Raw genomic sequence first — 20716 nt, 5'->3', positions numbered from 1 at the left:
AGGGAACTCATCCTTAATCTTCGTTATATTGACTTTAAGTCTAATCATTGGAACGAAGTCACAAAGTGGAAGATTAACATGGCAATCTCTTCAAGGATATCTTTTCTAAGGTATGCTGCCTATATTTGTTCATTGTTCTCTAGGTGTAATTTACCCAGAACCAGTTCCTTAGATAGGAAGTTCAGTATTCGCTCAACCTTTAATAATCTACTGCACCAAACCATAATATTTTAGTAATGTATTCTATTTGTACTTCAGGGAGCACGAAGCACAGAAACAAATATCACTGTGATGATTGTATGCTCAGTTGTTTGGTGACAATAAAGTATTTCTATTTCTATTTCCTAAGAACTTCTTTGGAAGTGTACTGCTTCTAGCTTTCACTATTAGAAAGTACATTGCACAACTCACTTTAGATTCTAAGAGGATAAATTAAGAGTGGCCTACACTGAGACCTATATTAAAGTTTAATCATGTCAAAATTCTTTATAATTTCCTACCATCGTTTAAAATGGTTACAATGCTGCCCATCTATGTATCCTTGGAAAATTTAGATATGTATCTTTCTAAGTCATCAATTATCTAATTTATCAACTAAGTCATTGATAAATTTGGTGAACAATGTGTCTTGAAAACATGATCTTCATGGGATACCACTGGTTACATCCTGTAATATGATTACCTGCCATTATCCCCACTTGGTCTTTTGCTGGTCTGCTAATCTATCAATGAGGTCAGTAGTTTGCCTTCACCACCATCAGTTGTAACATAAAATTATTGTATGATAAATTCTGTAAAATGCCTTTGAATTCCATGTAAATAAAATTCTTTGGCAATATCCAGCCATCTGCTTTTTATACAATCAGATGAAAAAGTTAGGTACTACTCCCTCCTCTGATCTGCAGTAAAGGAGTTTTACTTTGCCTTCATTATAGAATTCCAGTCGGCCCAGGAAGTTTGTTGCCTCATTCTAAAGTTGGAAAAACTGTGTTAAAGTAGTGCATGAGCCCATTAATAAACTGAAGTTGGCTCCTGGATCTCCTAAGGGGATTGCTCATACACAACCTGAAGTAAACACAGTAATTGGTAGCTTAGAGGCAGTTATTTAATGTATTATTTTGTTACCTTTATTCCCACTGCACACTCCTAAACACTAGATATTAAACACATTGGATACTACAGGATCTCTCCAAACAACCCTACAACTCTTCTACAGCTATGACATTTTAAGGAAGCTTAGGCAGGAATATTTGGATGGCAACCTAGCATTGTTACTCTGCTGAAATTAACGGTAGTGCATCTTTCTTTTTACATTGTCAGTAAGTTCCCCGAGGAGAAATCATTTTCCTTTGAAGGCGGAGCCCTATTCTCTCCCACAAGTTCCGGTGGAACCTCTGACTAGGTTCCACCTGTGAACTTGAATCTTTCAATCTGGCCTCCAGCGCAGTTGTCACCCTATCCTTTGATCATTTGAGGAAAATTGCAATGCCTTGAGTTTGAGGAGTTATTGAAATTTGCAGCAGATATTTGCGCAGGGAGTGGTGCTGACACCTCTGCTGTTAGTAATGTATATAAACGACCTGGATGAAAATGGAAATGGGTGGGTTAGTAAGCTTGCGGATGATACCAAGATTAGTGGAGTTGTGACTAGTGCAGAAGACTGGCAAAGAATGCAATGCAATATAGATCAGTTGCAGATATGGGCCAAGAAACGGCAAATGGAGTTTAACCCAGAAAAATGCGAGTTGTTCCACCATGGTAGAAAAAATGGAAGGGGATAGTATACCATTAAGAGCAAGATCTTTAACAATGTTGCTGAGCATAGAGATTTTGGGATCCAAGTTCACAGCTCCTTGAAGGTAACTACAGAGGACAATAAGTTGGTTAAGAAGGCTTATGGAATGCTTGCTTTTATTAGCCGAGGCATTGAGTTCACGAGGCGGGAGGTTATGATGAAATTCTATAAAACTCTGGAGTGCTACGTACACTTTGGCGAGGTTGCAGAAGAGGTTTAGCAGGATGCTGCCTGGTTTGGAGGGCATGTGCTATCACGGTCGGCTGGATAAATTTGAGTTGTTTTCTCTGGAGCCTTGGAGGCTGAGGGGAGATCTGATTGAGGTTTACAAGATTATGAGAGGCATAGATTGAGTGGACAGACAGTATCTGTTTCCCAGGGGTGAAATGGCTAACACCAGAGGGCATGCATTGAAGGTGATAGGGGGTAGGTTCAAAGGGGATATGAGGAGTAGGTCTTCTTTTACTTAGAGAGTTGCAGATGCCTGGAATGCACTGCCTGGTGTGGTGGTAGAGGCAAATACATTAGAGGATGTTAAGAGATTTTTGGATAAGCACATGGATATAAGGAAGATGGAGGAATATGGACATGGTGTAGGTAGGAGCATTTAGTATTTGAGTGTTTTGATTAGCTTTTTAGCTGGTTCATCACAACGTTGTGGGTTGAATGGCCTGTTGCCATGGTGAACTGTTCTATCTATAAAGGATGTAAGATAGGGATCTGACAGCCTTTGTATATAAAAATAGCCCTTTAACAATGGTAGCATACATTTAGTAAATTACTTTCTGCCATTACATTACATAACACTAACAGCAATGGAGAGAAGGGACTGGACTACTGTTTAATCCAAAAATAAACATGATGCATCTTATATTGAGTGAATTGAAAATTATTATGAGATGCTCACTGAATAGCATCATCTTCCTATTTAGCCTCAAACCTAACCAGGTAATGTGAAAAAATGCTATTTTACTAATTATTGAGTCAAAGCCGGCAGTTTCATAAGGAAAATCTATGTTTAGTCACCAACAACTAATATTCTAACATTATTCATTTCCATTGTTTGATTAAGAAGTCAAGCTAATTCTGTGATAATGCTAATAACAAAGTTTTGTTTTGAAATTATCTGCATGTATTAATTTCAAATTTGTGCAAAACTCCAAAATGCCAACTTTTTAAATTGGTAATCGGACTATTATATACTGAGGTATGGTGGAAACTTTGTTTTGCTTGCAATCTATACAAATCATTTCACAACATAACTTCATCGAGGCACTACAAGGGGAAAATAATAAAAGAATGCAGAGTATAATGTTACATTAATTGAGAAAGTGCAGTATAGGTAAACAATAAGATGCAAGGGCCATAACAAGGTAGGTTGTGAAGTCACTAGTTCATCTTCAACATACCAGTAATCTGTTCAATAGTCCTATAATCATCTAGTTTTAGTGTACCTTATTGTAGTTATATGTAAATGGGGGAGTAAAGACAGCAATATCTGTGTAAGTACATCCTATTCATATGTAGCCGTCAGGCTCGGCCAGCACGTGTTCGTCTGGGGGAAAACAACCTCTGGACCCGTCAAACTGAGAAATCTCATTTTGTGTGGCTGCTGCATGATGTGTTGCCCGGTTACAAATCTGCACCGCAAAGTATCAGACAGTACACCATTTGCAATTAAATGATTGAACTTTATAAATCGTAATCTGGATAGAGGGTTAGTGAAGGAAATAAAAAGTAAAAGTGCCCATTTTAAGGAACAAGTCTATTGCGCATCGTTGGAGCTCACTGTTTGGTCATTTGTTCCCGTCGACCTCCAAGTGTAGCCGGCCCTCGGACCCTCGCTCCTCAGTCCACTCCATCCGGTGGTCTTCCGACTCTCTCCATTGCTCCCCAATGACAGACCGTGAAAATCTCTCTTCCAGATTCACAAGAAAGAACAACATTTCCCCCGTTGGATACCATTCATTCCAAAGCCCCGTTATCTCTAGTCATAACCCAAACATTGCTGCTACAGAGAAACCACTGAATTAGCAGTGAAACACTACATAGAAGCCATTGCATTAGCCTTAGCAGTGAAACCTTACTGCGTGTTACACATAATATTGTTTGATCTTTGGCGATTCTGATGATGATATCACCAATATGGTTCTAAAGGACACATTAGAATTAGTTCATTTCCTTATGGATCTAATACTCCAAAATTTACATTTGCATCCTGATATAAGAGCAAGAACAGAGTTATTCATCTTTAAAGCCCTTGATAGTACATTGTTCTCAGAAGATCAAGTTATGAAAGCTGACTGTGGTACAAATTAGTCCATGCATTCTTTAGATTATTTTTAAGTTATTAATCTGTATTTTAAAGGTAATAATTGATATTCGTGCAATTTGCTTTAAGGAACTGCAGTTAATAGAAGCTACCTTCTCACCATGGTACAAAAGATGCAGCTTTTATTATCCACAAAATAACAGTAATCAATCTCTCCCTCAGTGCTGCTGAACATTTCTTTCTGGCCCACAGAACAATATGCATTTTTCACTTAAAGTAACCTTCAAAGTTTATAATGCACTTTTGTTTGCTTGAACCTTTTCTGGTGATGCAGCATTCCATGGAAAGAAAATGGCCAAGAGTATGTATGATCATGTTACTTAGCAAGCAGCTTTATTCCAGAGTGCAAACCAAATAACAATATGAGCCTCGTAACAAGTTCCTATTATAGTCAACTGCCACTAAATTTTCTCATAAACGTTATTAATTACTCAGATTAGTTACTGTCAAATTCACCATTTATTCCTCATTTTTAAATATTCTGGATTAGCCTAGGTTTCCATTAGTCAGTGTAATTCGCAAGGCCCAGGAGACCTAATGGACCAGGTCTAAACTTCAAAATCATGGTGAGCAAAACGATACCCATCTTTATTGTAATATACAATCCACCTCTATTAAAACTGTAGCTGAGTATGTTGGAAGTGGGCTGAACATTTTAAATCCTATCTAAATATCTGCCATTTGTTTTTGGAGTTTGATAATGATATAAAGTTCCAAACTCATCAAGTACTTTGAAGCTCTTAATTTAAGATCCTCACCATATGTCATGGTAGCATAGTGGTTAGCACAATGCTTTACAGTACCAGTGACCCGGGTTCAACTCCTGTTGCTGTCTGTAAGGAGATTGTACATTCTCACCATGACTGCATGGGTTTCCTACGAGTGCTCTGGTTTCCTCCCACAATATAAAGGTGTACAGATTGATCAGTTAATTGGTCATTGTGATTAGGCTAGAGCTGAAGCGGGGTTGCTAGGTGGTACTGCTCAAAGGGCCGGAAGAGACTATTTCATGCAGTATCTCAAAATATAAAATAAATATATTGTCAAATATTGGGAGTTTTGATAAATATTTACAGCTCTTCCAGGCAACTTTCTGCTCCTATATTTGCTGCATTGCCATCAAGCCCACTCTCAAATACTGCACATGATTTGTGTCAAATTTTAGAAGGTTAGGTAATATGTGTTTTCACCATGTCCTAGGAACATGAGAAATATAAGCGGGAGCAGATTATTTTGCCCTGCATATGATGCCATGACATCATGGCAGAATTACTATCTCACTGTATTGAAACAGAACGTTTTAATGGCATTATGAAATAAAACTGAAGTGTCAATCTGTGGAGAAAAAAGAAAATGACTGAAGCAGACATGTTTTATGTTATAAAGATATTCTCATCGCATACCTTTGCAGAAGAGTTACACTGACTATGAATCAGCATAGCGCATGGACACGCGTGGATGAAAATGATGGCATCACATGAGTGATTGTTAAAAGGATTTCCCATTTCAGTGAGTCACAAAGAATCAGAAACAACCTGTTGTGCATTTAATATTTCAGTAATATTTAAGTAATATTGTAAACACATAATTTGATTAATCATTCCTTGATGTTTAAATAATTCATTATGGGTTATATGTAGAAGTACACAAATGGCATACATCATCACACCACCATGTTATATGTGTGTGCCTAGCTACATATAACGTCCGGATGCTGCCAAGAGCAGCGTCTCACCATCTCTGGGAATGTCCTGTATTGCCCTGGCAGAGGATTCATGTGGATTTTGAATACTTATTCATGGACACAAATTTTTTGGTAGTAGTGGATACAGCTACAAAGTGGCCAGAAGTGTTCCCAATAGCCTCTACTACAGACTCACACACTGCTGAGGTGTTGACAAGCCTCTTCTCAAGGACAGGTGTTCCATAGCACCTAGTCATTGATAATGAGTCGCGGTTTGTTGTGGAACCATTTCAATGATTCCTGAAAATGAATGGAATAAGACATATTACATCTGCACCATACCACTCAGTTACAAATGACTTGGTGGAAATGTTTGTTCAGAGTCTAAAGAATACACTGCAAGCAATGTCAGCAGCACTAATTAATACTAATCAGAAGCTCACTAATTTTCTCTTGATATCACAATTCAGTGCACTCCGCAATCACTAACTCACCAGCTATGGTGCTCCTGGCTCATCCCTTGCACTCATACTTGGATCTGCTTAAACCTAAGCTCAGAAGGTATATGCAGGACAAACAGTCAAACTGAGGGCTCCTCAAACAAGGAGGTTCGATGTTCACTCCTGGACATGCAGTCCTGGCAAGTGTCTATAGAGGTGATTAAAAAGTGGATACTTTGGAAGATTAAACACAGAACTAGACCACTCTCCTGCACAGCAATGTCATCTAAAGATGACACATTGGTCAGTTGAGGAGAACAGAGTCTATTGTTATAGAAGAAAGGTTGCCAGAGCTGACAAAACCACTTCCAACATTTCCTAAGTCAAATCTGACAACCACTGCGAAGGAAGCCTCAGAACCTGAGATTGTATCACAGCCACAAGTCTCACCGGCCGAGCAGAGTGATCCACCTTGTCAGGAAAGACATTTTCCCACAAGAGTAAGATAACCTCCACAGTGATTAAATCCATAGACCTGAATGGGACAATTTAAAATTTACTATGCTGTGGATGTCCATATATATATATATATATACAGAGCCTATAAAAAGTATTCAACCCCCCCCCCACCCCTTGGAAGTTTTCATGTTTTCTTTTTTACATTGAACAATGGATTTAATCTGGCTTTTTTGACACTGATTAACAGGAAAAGACTCTTCAATGTCAAAGTGAGAACAGATCTCTACGAAGTGATCTAAATTAATTGCAAATATAAAACCCAGAATAATTGATTGCATAAGTATTCAACCCCCTTTAATATTACACACCAAATCACCACTGGTGCAGCCTTTTGGTTTTAGAAGTCACATAATTAGTTAAATGGTTATCTCTGTTTTGGAGACCTGTGTGCAGTCGAGGTGTTTCAATTAATTAATAGCAGTAAAAATACACCTGTATCTGGAAGGTCCAATTGCTGGTGAGTCAGTATCCTGGTAAAAACTACACCATGAAGCCAAAAGAACACTCCAAGCAACTCCATGAAAAGATGATTGAAAAGCACAAGTCAGAAGATGAATGCAAGAAAAGTTCCAAGTTACTGAATATCCTTTGGAGTACAATTAAGTCAATCATCAAGAAATAGAAAGAATATGGCACAGCTGTAAATCTGCCCAGAGCAGGCCGTAATCAAAAACTGAGTGATGGCAAGAAGGGGACTAGTGAGGGAGGCCACCAAGAGACCTATGACAACTCTGGAGGAGTTACATGCTCCAGTGGCTGAGACAGGAGACTCTACGCATACAACAACTGTTGTCCAGGTGCTTCACCAGTCACGGCTTTATGGAAAAATGGCAAAGCAAAAGCCACTGTTGAAAAAGACGCACATAACATCTAAAGTTTGCATGCGGGAAACGCTGAAGTCAGCTAGAAGAAGGTTCTAGGGTCTGATGAATCCAAACTTGAGCTTTTTGGCTATCTGCCTAAACGCAATGTCTGGCGTAAGCCAAATACTGCACAACATCAAACACACACCATCCCTACTGTCCCTACTGGTGTTGGCTGTATCCTGCAGATGCTTCACTGCAGCAGGACCTGGAAGGCTTGTGAAGATAGAGGGCAAAATGAATGCAGCGAAATACAAGGAAAATTCAGTTTGGAGGAGCAACGTCTCATATTCCCTCTGGGTAGCCTCTAACCCAATGGCATGAATATTGCTTTCTCTAATTTATCACCCCTCCCTCCTTCCCTCTTTTCCATTCCCCATTCTGGTTTCTTTCTCACCCATTCTCATCACCTCACATGCTCATCTCCCTTTTTTCTATAGTCCACTCTCCTCTCCTATTAGATTCCTCCTTCTTTTTCTATTCATCTCCTCGCAGCTTCTTACTTGATCCTCCCCCCCCCCCCGCCCTCCCCACTTCCACCTTTCCCCTCACCTGTTCTCCCCTATCACCTGCTGGCTCGTGTACCTTTCCCTCCACCCCCAGCTTCCTGTTCAGGCTTTTTCCCTATTCCTTTCCCATCCTGCTGAAGGGTTTTGGCCTTGACAACCATTTGTTCCTCTCCATAGATGTTTCCTAATATGCTGAGAACCCCCAGCATTTTGTGTAGGTTACTCAAGATTTCCAGCAGCTGCAGAATCTCATTCAGTATGTTTATGATACTGAAATAGGAATGCCTTTGTTCGAGATGTTTCACTCTGTGAAAAGAGCAGAAACATTCATGCCATTGGGAATATGAGACGTTGCTCCTCCAAACTGAATTTGGTCTTAGCATGGCATTAGAGGTGGCTTTGAACAGGCATATCAGAAGGGGAATGAGAAATCAAATTGAAGTAAGTAGCTAGTAGGAATTACACTGTCCCCCCCATTATCACCTCTCCAGCACTGTTTTCCAGCAGTCTGATATTCACTTTCACATCTCCTTTACACTTAATGTATCTGAGAAACTTTTGGTATCCTCTTTAATATTATTGGCTAGCTTACTTTCATATTTCATCTTTTCCTTCTTAATGATTATTTTAATTGTGTTCTGTTGGTTTTTAGAAGCTTCCCAATCCTCTAACTTCCCACTAATTTTTGCTCTATTATATGCCCTCCCTTTGGCATTTATGTTGGCTTTGACTTCTCTTGATAGCCACCATTGTGCCATCGTGCCTTTAGAATACTTCTTCTTTGGGGCGTACTATATTCTGTGCCTTCTGAATTGTTTCCAGAAATTCCAGGCATGACTGCTCTGCCATCAATCCCTACCAGTGTTTTTTTTCAATCAATTTTGGCCAACTCCTCACTCATGCCCCTTACTCCCCTGTAATACTGATTGATCTGAACTTTGCTGGTATTCTTTGAATAATGTATGTGTTTATCTTGAAAAGTAATATAATTCTTCCAAATGTTCAGGAGCATCAGCTTTTCTTTTCAAAAGTGATAAAAGAGGGCATTTGTTAGTTCATCTTATTTTTATTTGGCTACCTGGGTAGTAAACAGAAACTTACTGATATCGTTTCCTGCAGAATCTAATTTAGTTGTAGACATTATAGAAGAGGTGATTGTTCCACCAGATTAAAGTTTAGTGTAAGCTGAGCCTTGGTGTGAACCAGCTGAGAATATCAATTGGGAATCACAGCTCAAGAGTAGAAAATCAACAGTACCATGATGGATGGATGTACCAGAAAGGATATCAATAAGGACCATGATCAGGTGGTAATGCACCTCTGAGTTGAAATGACAGCAATAAACTGCACTCACTTCACTCACATAGTTTACAAAATCTCACTCTGGTAGAGTGCTGCTGCATTTATTGCAAACATTTTTCATCATCTATTATTTCCTGTAAGCTGGGTATTTGATAGCTGTCACTCTGTCTGGTGAAGCAATTTGTAGAAGTCTTTTTTCAGATAAATCATACTTTGATGACTACAAAAATGGTCCTTTAATTTCTACAGGGGAACTATGACCAATTGCAGGCAATACGATAGCCCCAATAGTGCTGGATTTCCGGCTCTTTCTCCTATTTTGGATTTACATTGTGGAGTTTATAAGTCCAGATGTATCTTTTTAAATTCTTCTGCCTAATGAAGTCCATATTTAAATACAGTTTGAGTAGATGGGCTCCTCTACTGCCATGCTGAGACCACACTCAGGTTGGAGGAGCAACACCTCTTGTATCATCAGAGCAATCTCAATGAGATGAAAAATCATCAATTTCTCCAACATTTGGGAGTCTCTCTAACCACCCCCCCCATCTCTCTTTTTCCCTACCCCATTCTGGCTCTCCTCTTACCTCTTCTCTTCTCTGCTACTCATCACCTTCCTCTGGTTACCCTCTTCTTCTCCATTCTCCTATGGTTCAGAGTGCCCTGCTATCACATTTCTTCTTCAGCGCTTTACCTCTTCCACCTATGATCTCCCAGTTTAATCCTTTATCCCGCACCCTCCCCTTCCCACCCACCTTCCCACTCACCCTCACCTATCAGCTTCTACTGCTTCCTCTGAACCCACCTTCTTATTCTGGCTTCTTCCCCTTTCCTTTCCAGTCCTGATGAAAGGACTCAGCCCAAAATGTCAACTGTTTGTTCCTCTCCATGCTGGCTGACCTGCTGAATTCCTCCAGCATTTTGTGTGCGTTGCTATGGCTTCAGCTGAATGCCTCTGGGAAAGTGTCATTGCTCTGTCTGCAGCTTATCCTGTAATTGCTCTACTTAAACAACTTAGCATTTGACTTTGGTGGAAACTGTCAATAACCACAAATCAGAAAGTGCTTGGAAGGGACGGGACAGCTAATTCAATCCTTTTACTATTATTTTATCTTTGAAGTCAAGTGCAACAGGAGTCGGATAAATAATCACATATTCTCAGATTAATTTTTTTAAAGTAAGTATAGATTTGTAGGAGCGAATGTAAAGGAGTCATTTACTCAAAATACAGAAAATGCAAATTAAACATTTTAGAACCCTCAATCAATGTTCATTATAAACACATAAATTATCTGCATTTTACGCATATCTGCTATTCCATTGCTTTAGTTAAATCTAAGTTTTTTTGTACTGGACAATCAATTTGTTTTTTGAGGTCAGTCAATTTTAAACAGCCTTTAGAATTGTTTGCCTGCTTGCTCTCTTTGGAAAGCGGAATGGAAAGCTCTCTTTGGGTTTGGAGATAAGAACTGGAAGTTCCAAATACCAAAAGTGTTAAAAACATCAGGGCGAAGAACAATTTTGAAGTGAGGGTCTCAACACAGATTCGTGAGTTAAGCAATAATATGGCGAAAAAGCTTACCAGAATGAATGATCCAGATTTTTAAGAAAATTGGATAATTTCTATTAATGTGTAATAAATGAAAGAACTATTTGTTGGTGAGTGAGAGAATTTTATCAAATACTGTATAATACAGAATATTGAAAAAATTGTATGCAGTTGTTTAAAAGCATAACAAAATTCTTTCCCCCATCTTCATGAATAATCCATGGGAAACCCCAAGCCTCAAGTTAAATATAATGTATGCATGTATGGCATCCATTAGTCTCACAAGACCATTGACCTGCGCCTGGAAAGTCTTCTCCAGGGCGCAGGCCTGGGCAAGGTTGTATGGAAGACCGGCTATTGCCCATGCAGCAAGTCTCCCTCTCCACGCCACCGATGTTGTCCAAGGGAAGGGCAGGGGCCGATACAGCTTGGTACCACTGACGTCGCAGGAGATGCCAGAACAAGATTGAAGACAATGCAGGACTGCTTTAGGGACTCCAGCTCTGGATTTGTCCTCAGGGTTTACTCCCGAAGCCTTTCCCATGAGGGGGTATGGCCACAAGGCAGCTGAGGTTTGAAATCAGAGTTTTCCCTCTCTTAGATGGACTGCCTTCCCAGGCTGACGAGCTAATAATGTATTTAAAACTTTAATACAGCACATTCATGTGTCCAATATGTTAATCATTGAGATCAATCATCTGTGAATGTTCCTAGCTTTGCAAAATTTTCCATGCTACAATTGGATTGTTGTTTTAAAGGTGTAGCTTTTAGTTGGGCCTTTAAATTTTTGAATATTATGTAATAACCTTACTGTACCCCAAAAATGTAATAAACAGAATGGAATTCAATTGATCCTGATGTTATTATTATTTTACAATGGCCTTATTCTATTCTTAAATATACCTTGCTATGCAAAAAAAGTTGAAAAGTATAATTTATTTTGAAAGCTGTTAGTCAGACTGTTGAGAGATTTTGTTTCAAGATTCAATTTTCTTGAAGTCATTAGTTCCCTATTTATTCTCAACATCAAAGTTAATTTATTATCAGAGTGTGTATATGCCTCTACCTTGTGATTCATTTGTTTGTAGTCATTTACAGACAAATAATAAATTACAATAGAACTTATGAAAAACTGTACACAAATAAAGACTGATGAATCACCAATGTACAAAAGAAAACAAATGTATATGTAAATAAATAATGCAGAGAACATGAGTTGACTTGTCCTTGAAAATGAGTCTGTGGGCTGTGAAATCACTTCTGAGCTGAGGTGCATGGAGTTATCCATGCTGGTTAAGGTGCCTGATGGTTGTAGGTTAATAACTGCTCCTGGACCTGGTGTTGTGTGACCTCCTTCCCAACAGCAGCAAAAGGAAGAAAGTATTGCATAGCTGGTGGGGATTTTTGATGATGACTGCTTCTTTCATGAGGCAGCACTCCTTGTAAATGTGCTCAATGTTGGGGAAGGCTTTGCTATGATCTATCTATCATCTTCTGTAGACTTTTCTGTTCCTGGGCATAGATGTTTCATACCGTGCTGTAATGCAACCTGTTCAATACTCAGTTCGTCAAAGTTTTAGGTGGCATGCTCAACCTATACAAACTTCAAAGAAAGCAGGGGTGCCATTCCTTCTTTGTGATAGCACTTACGTGCTGTTCCCAGGGCAGATCTATCACCAACTTGATAAAATACCTTTTTGGAGATTGAATTGCAGAAAGTGAGTTGCCTTTTAAGATCCATGCTGCCTATAGTGATCAAGATGTGTTAATTCAACATCAATGATGAGTATTTGATGTCAGCATTTTAAAATTATGTTCTTTAATTGAGGATTTCATTTAAGATGTGCTGAAATTAGTGATTAATTCTCATAAAATATAAGAGTTTCCTTTAGAGATTATTTTAATCAGTAATATTTAGTGATATCAAAACTTCACAGCTCTCATTCCCATTCCAGCTGTAATCCAAAGTGAATAAAGAGCCGTACAACACTACCACACAGGAAAGGGCCCTTCAGCCCATCTAGTCTATGCCATACCATTAATATGCCTAGTCCTGCACCCACTACGTAGTCCTCCGTATCCCTCTCATCCATGTATCTATCCAAATTTCTCTTAAATGTTGAAATCAAACCCATATCCACCACATTCGCTGTTAGCTTGTTCCACACTCTGAGTGAAGAAGTTCCCCCTTTATATCCTCCTTAAACATTACACACTTAACCCCTGACCTTTAGTTGTGGTCTCAGCCAACCTCAGTGGAAAAAGCCTGCTTGCATTTACCCTGTCTCACAATTTTGTATACTCTATCAAATCTTTTACATTCTAAGGAATGAAGTCCTAACCTATTCCACCTTTCCCTATAACCCAGGTCTTCAAGTCCCAGTAACATCTTTGTAAATTTTATTTGCACTCTTTCAATCTTATTTACATCTATCCTATAGGTAGATGAACAAAGCTGCACACAATACTCAAAATTAGGTCTCACCAAAATGTTATACTTGTTATGACCCCAGCCCCCTCCTTTGTGAGATTCGCAAGAGCCCTAGACAAGGGAGGGTCAAATGACCCAAGAGAGAGAGGGAGACGTGCTGAAGACCACGTTCCCCCGGGAAGCAGAATAAAGTGACTCTTTGACTATTGTCTCATGAAGACCACGTGTAAAACCCTCGGGCAAAGTGGGCTGGTCGCTCAACAAGACAAAAACCTCGGACATAGCCATTGTCTTGGGAGACACCTTTGTGAGATAAGGAACTGGCCTATGTGCAAAATCTCAGGGCAATGTGAGATGGGTGATGGGGGAAGCATGTCCTGATGGACATCTACAACCCTGCCAGTCCAGATAAAAGGTGGGCTGCCGAGACGGGGCGCCAGACGCACCAGAAGATACGCGAGAATTCCTGCGACTGCGTTTAGAGAGCGACAGCTGGTGGTGGGGTTCGTGTGCGTCCTTCCCTTGCCTGGGATTGGCGACATCACCACGGAAGAACGGCCTAGCTACAGGGGAAGCCACAGATGAGAGTCCATTCCCCAACGAGACTTCCGACTACCTCCTACAGGTTGGAAAAACTGTCGGGTAAATGTTTCATTCTCTCTCTCTCTTTCTAACAAAAGTGCACCAACGCGACATCACGACAACGGCAGCGGGTGGAACTGCAGTGACCGCAAAAAGACTTTTGAATATCCAGTAAACAATATATATCTACATTACCCCTAGACAACGATAGAGCTTATTTCTGATTGATTATTACTATACCTGTGCTTTAGATTGAGTTGTGACGACGTATATGATCTGAATGTTTTGTATTAACCATACGTTTGTGCCCCTTTATAAATAAAAACGTTTGAAAATAGTAGCATCAGGCTTCGGTGGCTCCATCTATCTTTGCTGGAAAACTACCCGGTTACTGGGGAACGTAACATACTATTTCAACATTGCATCCCAACTCTTGTACTCAGTACATTGATATATGAAGGCCAATAGTCCAATAGTCTTTATGATCTTATCTACCTTTAATGCCACTTTCAAGGAATTATGGATCTGTATTCCCAGATTGCTTTGTTCTACCATACACCTCAGAGCCCTACTGCTCACACTGTAAGACCCACAGTACCCTGGTTGGTCCTCCCAAAGCACAACACCTCACATTTACCTGCATTAAATTCCATCTGCCATTTTTCAGCTTATTTTTTCACTATCCACTACACCTCCAATCTTAGTGAAATCTGCAAATCTGCTGATCAAGTTTACCACATTATCATCCAGATCATTGATATAGATGTTCCCGGCACCAATCTATGCATCATATCACTAGTCACAGGCCTCCAGTCAGAGAGGCAACCATCAACTACCACTCTCTGTCTTTTCCTATTAAGCAACGTCTGATCAAATTTTAATGTTCCATCTTGAATGCCAAGCGACTGAACCTTCTTACCAATGTCCAGTGCAGGTCTTGTCAAATGCCTTACTAAACTCCATGTTGACAACATCGACTGCCTTGCTTTCATCAATTTTCCTGGTAACTTCCTTGAAAAACTCTATGATTGGATAGGCATGACGTACTATGCACAAAGCCATGTTGACTATCCCTAATCATTCCATGCCTATCCAAGTACTTTCCCACTACTGATGTCAGGTTCCCCGGCCTATAATTTCCTGGTTTATTCTTAGCACCTTTGTTAAACAACAGAACAACATCAACTATCCTCCAATCCTCCGGGACCTTGCGTGTAGCTAATCCACCCTAATTTGCCTCAAGACAACAAACATCTCCTCCTCTGTAATCTGTATAGGATCTATGACCTCACTGCTGCTTTGCTTCAGTTCCGTGGACTCTGTGTCTGTTTCCTGAGTATGCACAGGTGCAAAAAGTCAAATTAAGATCTACCCCTTTTCTTTCAGCTCCACACATAGATTACCATTCTGATCCTCCAAAGGACTAATTTTGACCCTTGCTATCCTCTTGCTCTTAATATATCTGTACAAGACCTTAGGACTTGCCTTCAGCTTGTCTGCTCGAGCAACCCCATGCCTTCCTTAAGCCCTCCTGATTTCCCTCTTAAGTGTTCTCTCGCAATTCTTAGACTCCTCAAATACTTCAATTGTTCCAATGTGCTTATAACTGCAATTCACTCTCTTCTTTTTTGTAACCAGTGCCTCAATATCTCTCAAAAATCAAAGTTCCCTAAACCTGTTATCCTTGCCTTTTATTCTGACTGGAGCATACAAACACATTTTTGGAGGCCTTCAACTTACCAAGTACACCCTTTGCTAAATGGCATATGCTAAATCTTTTCTGATTCCATCAAAATTGTCCTTACTCCAATTTAGAATCTCAACCTGTGGTGATATCACGTGCAATGAATTGCCAGTACGTGATTGGACAGAGCACTGAGCATGCACAGGATTGCTGGAATGTTCCACCACGTGGCTGGGTTAAGACATGTTTGTTTATTACTGTAAATAAAAGTTCTCTAGTTCTTCCAGAATATGATTCTTTATTATTAACCCATGGTATGTTTAAACAGAAGTAACATAACATGGTGTCAGGAGTGGTTCTGGAAAAATAATACGGGAGAATCAAGAATCGAAGATAATCGAAAAAAAAGAAAAAAAAGTTCAAACTGTAAACGGTAAAATGGAAGGGTTACAACCCCCATCAAAACTTCAACTGATTGGCAATTTAACTAAGAATTGGAGGATATTCAAGCAACAGTTTGAACTATACTTATCGGCGATTGATTACGAATAAAAATTGGAAAAAAACCAAAGCTGCGTTTCTGCTCCATGTAGTCAGGAATGACACAGTATAGGTATATAATAATTTTGTCTTTGAAGATGGAGAAAATTTCAATTTAAAGTCAATTTGAAGTATTTTGTATACCTGAGAATTATTTAACATATGAGCAATATAAATTCTTCACATTTGCGCAGAGAGCTGCTGATGCAATTGATCAGTATGTTACTGAGTTAAGAAAGTGTAGTAGAACATGTGAGTTTGGATTGCTCATGGACTCTCTCATTAAAGATAGAATTGTTTGTGGCATTCGAGATAATGCTCTGAAAGAAAGGTTGTTGAGAGAGCAAGATTTAAATTTTGAAAAAGCTTTGGCACTTTTCAAAGCTTCTGAGACCGTGACGTTGCAGGCTAAAGAGCTTTCTTGTCGAAAACTACAATGTAAACACTGTAAAAAAGTGCAAATATATCAAGAAATATAATAATATGTCGACAAAACCAACAGAGAGCGAGATGGCATTTGAAAGAAAAAAGTCATATGATCGCTGTGCACAGGAACATCGTCCAAATCAGTGTCCCGCATATGGCAAAATTTGCAATGGCTACGGTAAGATTAAACATTTTTCACGCTGTTGTAAAAGTAGAAAGAAGGAAAATAAAATGAAACAAGTAAATGCTGTGCTTGAAAATGAACGTGAGGAGTTTTATATTGATGTGCTTTGTGAAAACAAAGAAAGAATGACTGGACTATGCCATTGCAAGTAATCAAAAACATTATTGTGTTTAAATTGGATACTGGAGCACAAGTAAATGTTCTTGCAGAATCTGAGTTTAATGCATTAAAGCCAAGACCAATGTTACCTCAGACAAATATAAAAGTGACTGGGCATTCAGGTGCAGACATTCCAGTTAAAGGAACATGTGTGGCAAAAGTATCACACAAAAATATTGAGCACATGCTTTCATTTGTGGTCATGCCAAAAATGTACAGTCAATACTGGGTTTATCTGCCTGTGAGAGACTGAATTTGGTGAAAAGAGTCTTAGTCCTGAACAATGACACAGAGTCAGAATACAGTGACTTGATGAAAGCGTATGAGTACTTGTTCAAAGGGCTTCCAGCTGAGCACGATTAAAATTGACAACACAGTGCCACCCATAGCACATCCATGTAGAAAAGTGCCTTTTGCATTACGTCATCAACTGAAAACAGAGCTTGACAGAATGGAACAGTTAGGAGTCATACAAAAATTGATGAACCGACTGAATGGGTCAATTCAAGCAACACACACAAAATGCTGATGGAACACAGCAGGCCAAGCAGCATCTATAAGGAGAAGCACTGTCGACGTTTCGGACTGAGACCCTTCGTCAGGACTAACTGAAAGGAAAGATAGTAAGTGATTTGAAAGTAGGAGGGGGAGGGGAAAATGCGAAATGATAGGAGAAGACCAGAGGGGGTGGGATGAAGCTGAGAGCCAGACAGGTGATTGGCAAAAGGGATACAAAGCTGGAGAAGGGAAAGGATCATGGGATGGGAGGCCTAGGGAGAAAGAAAGGGAAAGGGGAGCACCAGAGGGAGATGGAGAACAGGCAGAGTGATGGGCAGAGAGAGAGAAAAAAGGAGGGGGGAAGAAACTAAATATATCAGGGATTGGGTAAGAAGGGGAGGAAGGGCATTAACGAAAGTTAGAGAAGTCAATGTTCATGCCATCAGGTTGGAGGCTACCCAGCCAGTATATAAGGTATTGTTTCTCCAACCTGAGTGTGGCTTCATCTTGACAGTAGTGGAGTCCATAGATAGACATATCAGAATGGGAATGGGATGGGGAATTAAAATGTGTGGCCACTGGGAGATCCTGCTTTCTCTGGCGGATAGAGCGTAGGTGTTCAGCGAAACGGTCTCCCAGTCTGCGTTGGGTCTCACCAATATATAAATGGCCACACCAGGAGCACCGGACACAGTATACCACACCAGCTGACTCACAGGTGAAGTGTCGCCTCACCTGGAAGGACTGTCTGGGACCCTGAATGGTGGTGAAGGAGGAAGTGTAAGGGCAGGTGTAGCACTTGTTCCGCTTACAATGGGTCAATTTGTTTATCATTGTTGATAAGAAAAATGGGAAACTGAGGATTTGCTTCGATCCAAGAGCCTTGAATCGAGCCATTAAAAGAGAGAATTTCAAATTGCCTACTCTGAAGAAGACGAAACATGGAAATAACAACGAAACACAAGAACTGTGTGAACCACTTAGAAGGTCTACTCGTGTTCGTAAACTCTCAGAGAGACTGATAGAGGCATGTTAAATTATGCATTTGTTTTGATTAACATTGTTAATTGTTTTTTTTCTTTTTAAGGAAAGGACGATGTGGTGATATCAACTGCAGGGATGTGCCAGTACGTGATTGAACAGAGCACTGAGCATGCGCAGGATTGCAAGAATGGTCCATCAAGTGGCTGGGCTAAGATGTGTTTGTTTATTACTGTGAATAAAAGTTCTCTAATTCTTCCAGAATATGATTCTTCATTGTTAACCCACAGTACGTTTAAACAGAAGTAACATAACACAACCAAGGACCAGACTTATGTATTCACGTGCATTATGACCCTTGTGGGTTGTTGTGAAGCTTCCCTGTGTTATGTTCTGACCATAATGTGAGAAGGCATTCTGGGTAGATGACTTAGCAAACAAAATAAACAGCTGCATGTTTGTTCCTCACCTCTCTGTCTCTTGTGTGTGTTATTCATGGCCACCCAGCCTCCCAGTACCACAACATAACAACTAGTGATGAAGTGACAAGTTCTCATGTAAAATTTATTGTTTTGTTCCCTTCAGCAAGAAAAGCCCATGTGCAACGCTGGCACTGTACTGCTGTGTAATGTGGGTGAGCAAATAGAAGACGCTGCACACCTTGAAAAAGCGGCCGCAGGAAGTATTGTGAGTGAAGAATCCAAGGAGAGAGATCAAGAACAGGATGGTTAAATAAAACAAACAAGAGAGGGAGAGAGACATGGATAAGTCTTGTTAATTTTTCTGGAATGTGATCGTGTTTGAAAAAATAGTGACAATGTTTGAAATGATGGGGCTGTATGACAAAACAACAGAGCACTGAAGTTCATATACAGAGAGATTTGATTATTTTACACTGGCAAATCAAGAGAAATTCATGTTCCAACATTTCTGACTGTGTCAGATGCAAAAATATTTAATTTGTTGTAACTACTATGCCTGGTGATAAGCCTTATGAGTACATAGTTAAAGTCTTAAAGGACCGCCTAAACTTTGATTATTGTAGAGAGGTTTAAATGGAATCAAGTGGAAGGCGAGTCTATTTTACAGTGTATGGCGGAGCTGAAGCTATTGTCTGAAGGCTGTGATTTTGGGCTGTCGCTGAATGACACGTTACTTGAGAGACACATATGTGATCTGCGTAGTGAGCAATTCAGAAGGGTTTGCTTACAGAAGACAGATTAACATGGCAGAAGACAATTGAGATTATTACTTCTACGAAGTTGGCAGCTTAAGAAGTTATTAAGCACATCTTCCCAAGTTCATAAAGTTCCAACTGACTTTAAGAATAAGACCAGTATTTACAATCAATGTTACCGTTGTGGCAAAATAATACTGATATAGGGTTCAAAGTTTTATTTATTATCAAAGTATACAACTTAGCTTCTTAGGATTTAGATTGCCGAAGCTGTGTCAAAGACATAACATAGAAACATAGAAACCCTACAGCACAAAACAGATCCTTCGGCCCACAAAGCTGTGCCGAACATGTCCCTACCTTAGAAATTACTAGGCTTACCCATAGTTCTCTATTTTTCTAGGCTCCATGTACCTATCCAAAAGTCTCTTAAAAGACCCTATCGTATCTGCCTCCACCACCGTTGCCAGCAGCCCATTCCACGCACTCACCACTCTGAGTAAAAAACTTACCCCTGAAATCTCCTCTGTACCCACACCCCAGCACCTTAAACCTGTGACCTCTTGTGGCAACCATTTCAGCCCTGGCAAAATGCCTCTGACTATCCACACGATCAATGACCTCTATCAGGTCACCTCTCATCCTCCGTCGCTCCAAGGATAAAAGGCCAAGTTCACTCAACCTGTTTTCATAAGGCATGCTTCCCAATCCAGGCAACATCCCTGTAAATCTTCTCTGCATCCTTTCTATGGTTTCCACGTCCTTCCTGTAGTGAGGCGACCAAAACTGAGCACAATACTCCAAGTGGAGTCAGACCAGGGTCCTATATAGCTGCAACATTACATCTCACTTCCTAAATTCAATTCCACGATTTATGAAGGCCAATACACCATATGCCTTCTTAACCACAGAGTCAACCTGCGCAGCTGCTTTGAGTGTCCTATGGACTCAGACCCCAAGATCCCTCTGATCCTCCACACTGCCAAGAGTCTTAACATTAATACTATAGTCTGCCATCATATTTGACCTACCAAAATGAACCTCTTCACATTTATCTGGGT

This window comes from Hemitrygon akajei, chromosome 15 (assembly GCF_048418815.1).
Source record: "Hemitrygon akajei chromosome 15, sHemAka1.3, whole genome shotgun sequence".
Taxonomy (NCBI): domain Eukaryota; kingdom Metazoa; phylum Chordata; class Chondrichthyes; order Myliobatiformes; family Dasyatidae; genus Hemitrygon; species Hemitrygon akajei.
This window is presented reverse-complemented; position numbering follows the sequence as displayed.